The 8,092-nt window shown below is 52.6% G+C and overlaps 1 pseudogene; it reads right to left on the reverse strand.

Annotated features, from left to right (window-relative positions):
* Nucleotides 1-5,659: 5,659 nt before the first annotated feature.
* LOC146208832 (uncharacterized) lies at nt 5,660-7,493 on the reverse strand (annotated as a pseudogene).
* Between the last annotated feature and the right edge of the window lie 599 nt (nt 7,494-8,092).

Consider the following 8,092-nt stretch of genomic DNA (forward strand, 5'->3'; position numbering starts at 1 on the left):
TGTATGCACTGGCTCCCATGTGGGTAGGAAAGGTAGTCGGTGAACAGGAAGGGACCGTCCTGTTGAGCAGCTATCCATATCCGCCGTCTTTTCTTTGTGTTGTACTGCCCCGGCTTCATAGCAGCAGTGGCTGTGGTCAAACAAGCACGCTATTAATTGTTCACCCATTCCTCAGGTTTGTGCTATTGGCATCCTTTTATCAGATTAGTGTGTAAAGATATTTCATCACAGCCGCTGCTGCTGCTGCTCCTTTATGTAGGCCTGTTTGAACCTTGATCAGAGATCTTCTTGCAGCTGACTGCTTTGCAGAATGCTGCCGAATAGCAAATCAAAAGCCTCGAAGATAAAAAATAAACCAACTTGTTGGTCAACTTGCGACAAATGTCAAGGAAAAATTGATTTTAAGGGCTCGTTTTCAGTGGTCTTAATGTAAAAGTTGAGGGAATGGAGGCGAGCCTCCATATGTTCAACAAACTGGTTGAAGACATGCGTGACCAGCAGATTGATCTCGCTGCCTCGAATAAAGTACTAAAATTTGAAAATGATACTCCCCAGAAAGGAGTAATATATATCGAGCAATACTCCCGACTGAACAACGTTGAGACCAAGGGAGTGCCTTCCACACAAAGCGAAGACTGCACGGCCATCGTGTCGGCAATTGGCGAAAAAGTTTAATGTCCTGCGTTGGCCACAATCCTAGAGATCGTTCATCTGCACAAACAAAATCGAACGAACAAAACAACGTAGCGCGTTTCTACTTTCGGTCACACAAGAGCGAGTTTGTGAGAAAGGCCAGACTGCACACCAACAGTCTTGGCTTTCGAGGAGAACACAAGAACGCGTTTTTTGTAGACGATCATCTCTCGGCAGATAACAAAAAGCTGTTTGCAAAATCCCTAAAGAGGAATAAAGAAGTTGAATTTTCTGTGGACCGACAACTGCCGTATCAAAGCGCGCCAAACCAACGACACTGGCGTGTTCCATGTCTCTAGTGAATCTGATCTTTCCATTCTTTCATAAACTTGCTCATTCATGCTAAGTAATGGTTTTTTTATTTCTGCAACGACGCCTTTTCACCTCTGCTTGAAGCCTTTCTTTCTTTCCGTGCCGTTCATTTATACATTTTAATGATTGTAGCTTTCGCAAACATTCCGATGACATTTCTAGTTTCCTATCGTCCATTCATCCAAATTCTTCGATTATCTGTATCAGTGAAACATGGCTAATCTCAAGCGACCAAAACGTACACACGTTTTCGTCTTACTCAGCCGAATACTGTCATCGAGGGAATAGTAATCACGGTGGTGCTGCCGTTTTCATATTGTGAGGTAGTGGTGTTAAGCCCGGTAGCCATAAATGAACACACTGGCGCTGCACTTGAATGAAACTCTTGATTGGGCTGACTTGCGCCCGCAAAAGAACTAAACGAATCGCCGGCGGCGATAGCAGCAAACGTGCTCGTCGCTCGTCGAACTAAGAACGCCCGTCGCATGCGCCAACGCTCAATTTAAAGGCGGCGAAGAAACATCGAGATAAAGCCGCAGACCTAGCCCCGCCAGGGTAGTGCAGTGGTAAGACGCCCGACTACTGTGCCGGAGTTCCCGGGTTCGAACCTGACCGCGGCGGCTGCGTTTCGATGGAGGCGAAACGATGTGGCGTCCGTGTGCTGACACGTTAAAGATCCCCAGGTGGTCGAAATTACTCCGTAGCCCTCCGCTACGACTCCTCTTTCTATCTTTCCACTTTCACTCCCATCTCCCTCCCTTCCCTTGCGGCGCGGTTCGAGTATCCACAGAGCAAAAGTGCCAGTTACTGCGACTTTCCCTTCCTGTGAACCAATTATTATTATAGCCGCAGACCATTGCAGAATCACACGCGAGTGGCCGGAATCATCTGGATACATCTCGGTGTGTGTGTGTGTGTGTGTGTGTGTGTGTGTGTGTGTGTGTGTGTGTGTGTGTGTGTGTGTGTGTGTGTGTGTGTGTGTGTGTGTGTGTGTGTGTGTGTGTGTGTGTGTGTGTGTGTGTGTGTGTGTGTAAAACCTTTATTCGGAGGAAGCTTGAGGTAGCCGGAGCAACCTCACGCAAACACTAGGTGGGCTCCTCATTACAGGAGCCCATTGGCGACCGCTGCGGCTCGGGCTCGGTGAACCAGGGCCTTCTGGCTTGCCAGATCGGAGCAGCCGAGCAGGGCTGCCTCCCAGTCCTCCCGGGTGGGGTTGGGTTTGGGGGTGAGGTTCGGGGTTGACTGACATGCCCACACCATATGAAAGATGTCCGAAGACTTCTCCGCACAGTGCGGGCACTTTCCTGTACAAGCAGGATCAAAGTGTTTTAAAACTGCCGGGCACAGCAGCGTTTTGGTGTAAAGGCGGAGGAGTGTGCGTTCCTCCACCTTTGTAAGACCCTTACAAGGCTTAGGATAAATTGCATGGCCGAATTGAAATAATTCAATAATTTCTCGAAAAGTGAGAGCCGGATTGGGTTCGAGATCCGTATCATAAGGGTCTGAAGGCGTTGCCCGGAGAGTGAGCGCGCGGGCGGCGGCGTCGGCCGTTTCATTGCCTTCGAGGCCCATGTGAGCTGGAGCCCATACAATCGTTCGAGACGCGGGGGCCCCGAGGTAGTCACTGTTTTGAAGGATGCGGTGCGCAAAGAGAGGAATGTACCCCTGTTTAATATTTCTGCAGGCCCCTCTCGAGTTGGTGATGATGACTCGTGAGTCCTTGTCTGCGGCGGCTAACGCGATGGCAACTTCTTCCGCATGTGTTATGTCTTGAGCTCGGAACGTTAGGCCATTCACCGTGATTTTTTGATGGACGACTGCGGCTGTGTACCACCCCCCATGGTGAAGGCCGGAGGCGTCCACGTAGAAAATTCCGTGTTTGTTCCCATAGTGGCGGGCCAGTGCCTCCGCCCGCGCAAGGCGCCTGCCACTGTGGTCGTCACGTGTCATGTTGGCCGGAAGAGGGCGTATGTGCAGGGCGTATCTCCAGATTTCAGGAATGCGTACGCGCTCTTCCGTAAATGTTGGGTGGTGGATGTGTAGTCGGGCTAATAGGCGGCGTCCCGACGGCGTTTTTGAAAGTCTTGTGTATTGATTAGTCAAGTGCGCCTCTCGGAGCTCCGCGAATGTGTTTATCATCCCCAGACCCATAAGACGCTGGTTGGATGTGTTGATCGGGAGATCGAGGGCACGCTTGTACATTTTTCTGAGAATCACTTCGAGAGCGTTCTCATCAAATCTGCGCAGGTGGAGGTAAGGAGTCGAGTAGAGTACTCGACTGGTCACGAATGCATGCGCCAGCCGCAAAGCGTCTGTGCACCGTAACCCCCCGCGTTTGTTGGAAACCCGGCGCACCATCCGGCCCACCTGGTCCCCCACCTTGCGCAGTTTTGCTAGTGTTGTATCAGCCCGTCGATGTTTGTGGATAAGGAGACCAAGTACTCTAATCTCATCGTGTTCGGGTATTGGACCGCTGGCCAGGGATAGTTCCATTTTTGTGGTGCACTTAGGCGACGGGCGAATGTGCACAAATTCGGATTTGGACGGTGAGCATTGAAGGCCGCAGCGGCGGGCGTAAGCGTCTACGATCTGCGCCGCTTGCTGCAGGTTAGCCTCAATGTCTCCAACCGATCCGTGTTTGGCCCAGATGGTTATGTCGTCGGCGTACAGCGCGTGCTGGATGCCTTCGACCGTCGCCAACTGAGCCGGGAGTTTCATCATGGCCAGATTGAAAAGTAATGGCGAGAGGACCGCGCCCTGTGGGGTGCCTCTCGTTCCCAGTTTATATGGGCCGTGTTCTTCGTCTTGCATTCGGATGAAAGATTGCCGATCTGAGAGAAATTGCTTGATGTACTGAAATGTGTTATGTCCACAGTTCGTCTGGGAGAGATGTTGCAGTATGATTTCGTGTGTGACATTGTCGAAAGCCCCCTTCAAGTCAAGGGCGAGTACTGCCTTATCGTTGAAGGGATATTCGACAGGGTTGAGAATTTCTCGGTCGAGTTGAAGCAGAACATCCTGAGCGGACCTTTGCGGGCGGAAACCGAACATGGTGTCTGCGAATGTATTTTTATTTTCCAGAAACCCAGACAGCCTGTCCCGCACCATGGTCTCCATCAGCTTTCCCGCACAAGACGTGAGGGAGATGGGGCGGAGGTTGTCTGTGTTTATGGCTTTGCCGGCTTTCGGAATGAAAGTTACCAGGGCGGTCTTCCATTCAATTGGTAGAGGTGCCTCACCAAGCCAGATCGAGTGGATGAAAGCGAGGAGGGTTTCGTAGGCGGGGTCGGGAAGATTGGCAAGCAGTTTCACAGTTATCTTGTCCCGGCCCGGTGCCGTTCCTCATTTCATTTTAGCCAGGGCCGCCTTCAGATCATGCAACTGGAACGGTTGATCCAGATCCGCGTTCTCTGAACCTGCATACGAGTACGCGGGTCCTCCGGGGTCCTGCTTAGTGCAAAGATACTGGTCGCGCAGTTTGCATGCTAATTTTGATGTATTTCCATCGAAGCTATGAATAGCTCGTTGGAGATGTTTTTGTGTCTCGGCGCGGGTTTGAGTCGGGTCAATTAGGGCACGGAAAAGGCGCCACGTGCTCCGGCTCGACATTTGTCTGGCCGCCGTGTTGCAGCGGTCTACCCAGTTTGAGTCGGCGAGTTGGGCCGCGTACTCTGCCGCTCGCTGAGTGAGCTCGGCGATACGAATTTCGAGCTTTCTGTTATGTTTTCGGCGGCGCCATCTGCGGACGAGGCTGTGCCGCGCTTCCCAAAGGTGCAGAAGGTGGTTGTCCACCTCTGGAGTGGCCTCCGAGAGCTGAATTTGTGTTTCCACCGAACGAAGATGTGTAACCAATCCTTGTGCCCACGCGTGGTATCCTTGTTCGTGGATAGAGGCCGAATTGATGTAGCTTTGCCGAAACGTATTCCAGTCGGGTAGCCGAGCTTGTGCGTGGGGTCTTGCCAATGGTTTAGTTCTTACAGTGGTATTGATAAGGCAGTGGTCACTACCGAGGGTTTCCTCGGTGTTGATCCATTCTGCGTGTACAATGTTTTTGGTAAAGGTGAGATCCGGGCATGTATCCCGGGTCACTGAATTACCCATCCGCGTTGGATATGCAGGGTCAGTGTGAAGAGTCAGGCCCAGCGTGGACGCGGGTTCCGCTAGCTTGCGTCCCCGCTTCTCTTTACGCACGTATCCCCAGAGTGTACTGTGGGCGTTGAAATCACCCACAATCACCAAGGAGTCCCTGCCCGCAGCCTTTAGAGCGCGGCTAAAGAGTGCTGCGAACGTTACATTTTTGAGTCTGGGGGAGCAGTAGATGTTGAGTACGTGGAGTGGCGCATCTTGTTTCTTGAGCGGAAGAAGTGTCACCATCACGTAGGAATATTCAGTGTCAAGTTCCAAGTCAACTAGAGTAGCCGTATAATTTTTATGCACGCAGACGCAGGAAGAGGGGTCCTGCTGAAAGGTGATGTAATTTGTGAGGGTGACGCCACTCCCTGGCTCCTGGAGGGCAACCACCGCGGGAAGAGAGTTGAAAGTTGAAAGGTAAAGTCGGAGATCCGCCCTCTTTGCGCGGGAACGGAAGCCCCGACAGTTCCATTGGACAATTTGGACGGGGGTGGCCGAATTGGTTCTTAGGGAGCGCCTGATCTTAGGGCTGCTCGCCATGGTCATTTAGGCTGAGGAGGGGTTGTATTGACGCTGCTCCGGAGCCAACAATCGCGGGAAGGGGGGCATCCTCCATACCGGAGAGCGAGCAGTTGTCGTCATCGTCTGCCTCAGGGGTGCGTCTAGAAGTTTTGTTAGGACGGCCGGGTAAGGGACCGCCGGGCCTGCGCGAGGAGCGTAAGGAATGCGCAATTTGTTTGGCAATCATCGCGAGGATTGTCTCTTGCAATTTGGAGATGGCGTTGACCATCATTGAAATTTGATTTTCTATGGCAATGAATCGTGCCTCCGTGGCCCCGAATCGGGCCTCGAATGCTGCCTCCAAGCTTGTTACCGCCTTTGGCACCACGAGCTCACTCTCCATTACCTCAGCCGCAGGAGGCGAGGGCGGAGAAGACTGGTTAATTTTGGATTCCAATTCGTTAATTTTCTTAAGCAGCATCTCGTTTTGGGCCCTGAGTGCTGCTATTTGATCTTGCTCGGCGCTACGCGCCCTTGGGAAGGGAGTGGAAAGGGGGGAGAGTGAAGCAGCCCCACCCGAACCGCTCACCTGGTGTCCGTTTTTGACTGCGTTGACCCAGGTCCTGGCATCACCGCGCGTTTCCGTCGTTTGTTTCGCCAGTCCGCCGTGTGGTGGCGACACCTTCGATGGTCGTTTTTCAGCACCTCCTGTAGGTGGGTTCTCGATGTTGGTGATTTCCTGGCGAGGCTGATCGCCGGGAGGCCCAACATGGCGGCGTTTCTTCTTGGGCGCCATTTTTTTCTTTTTTATCTTGGGTGTGCGGAATTTTGCCGCACAGTCGCGAGAGTTGGTGACATGGGAGCCACCGCACACAGGACACCGCGGAACACAGTTGTGAGGAGCCCGCACCCCCTCCACTAGCGGAGCTTGGAATCCGCAGAGTCCACAGGTGTCAGACTGCAAGTTTGGACATGCGTCCGCGCGATGCCCGACGGCCCCACACTGGCCGCACGCAGGAATAGTTTTGTAATAGTTTCGCACAGAGACGACCATGTTGTCATAGTGCACGTAACGGGGCTTCTCTTTACCCGCGAAAGTGATGCGTGCCTTGTTGGATGTTCCGAATTTCCGGATTTCCAGGATGGTGCCGGCGCGCCAGCACATTCAGTCTTGGAGAGTTTCTGTGGTGTCCGAGTTACGGACCACGATCACGCCGTGGCATATGTTGCCGCCGTCTTGTCTCAGGTAACCCCGAAGCGGGATCGACCCCTTCTCGGTGTTTACTGCGAAGTCCCCGATGAGCAGGTCGGCCGCCTCGATGTCCGGGGTATGCACAATGATGATGTTTTGTTCTCGTGAGGGTAGAACGGAGACTGCGCTGGCCCGTTTCAGCCCGAGGTACGCCGAAATGGCAGTTTCCGTGAACGCCTCGTGAAGAGAACACTTTCTCTGGGCTTTATGACTATAACGTAGTCTTCGGGAGCCGGTTTGGGCATTGGACGTGGCTTCCACTTCGAGAACGCCTTGTCCTTGCTTCCCGTGGGGCGCGTCGCGGGAGCGTTCATGTTTCCGACCGACGAAATGGCGGCCGGGGCGGTGCCGAACGCCGCCATCTGGGCTTTGTCCTGGGAGCGGCGTGCAGCCGCTTGAAGTAAAGCTTGACTCCGAATTTTCGGAATAACCGTCGAATTTGTATCTCCGGTGGCGGGTACCGAGGTCTACAACATTGCCTCAGGGTCGTAACCGCGTATTTGATCCGCGGAAGTCGCCATTTTTTCCTCGGAGGGCCGATTCCGCCAGGCCAGGCGTCGGCGACGCCGTTAGGCTTAACGACGGCGCCAACGTGGTCGGTCGAAAAATGGCCGTAGATTTGAAAAAAATCGGCCTACCTGGACGACTTTTGTATCCAGTTGTTCCGCTTGATTTTTCGGATCGATCGATGCCAGTTTTGCCGGGGTAGGATGATTTGGGACGCGGCTCCAGCCGCAAACTGGCGGAGCCGAAACACACGCGTCTGCTCTCGTCGCGCGCTCTGTTATCACCATCTCGGTGCATCTTGCGCGACAAAGAAAATGATAAAGCAGCATCTCACAAAAACGAGCATGAACAAACAAAGGACAGAATCGATCCGCGCGCTAGAATCACTGTGCTAAGGCCGCAAGCCTGCGGCTATCAAAAAAGGACAAATAAAGACTTGAATCGTTCGCGGCAATATCGTCTAAGTTGCATTATCACAGACGCTCGGACTTGTCAATCAAGACGTCTAATTTTGAGTCTATAGATTGAGCTTGACAAATCGTTTATGTCACAGGATTCAAGGAATATTAACATCGGTTGCTTATATCGATCACCTTCAACGTCCGTTAGCTAAGTCTGCTTTGCATTCCAAGACATTTTAAATAAGCTATCACTGGAGCAAAAAATGTCATTATCATGGGTGACATTAACATCGAC

The sequence above is a fragment of the Amblyomma maculatum genome, chromosome 1 (assembly GCF_055883805.1).
Source record: "Amblyomma maculatum isolate TAMU_Amacu chromosome 1, ASM5588380v1, whole genome shotgun sequence".
Classification (NCBI taxonomy): domain Eukaryota; kingdom Metazoa; phylum Arthropoda; class Arachnida; order Ixodida; family Ixodidae; genus Amblyomma; species Amblyomma maculatum.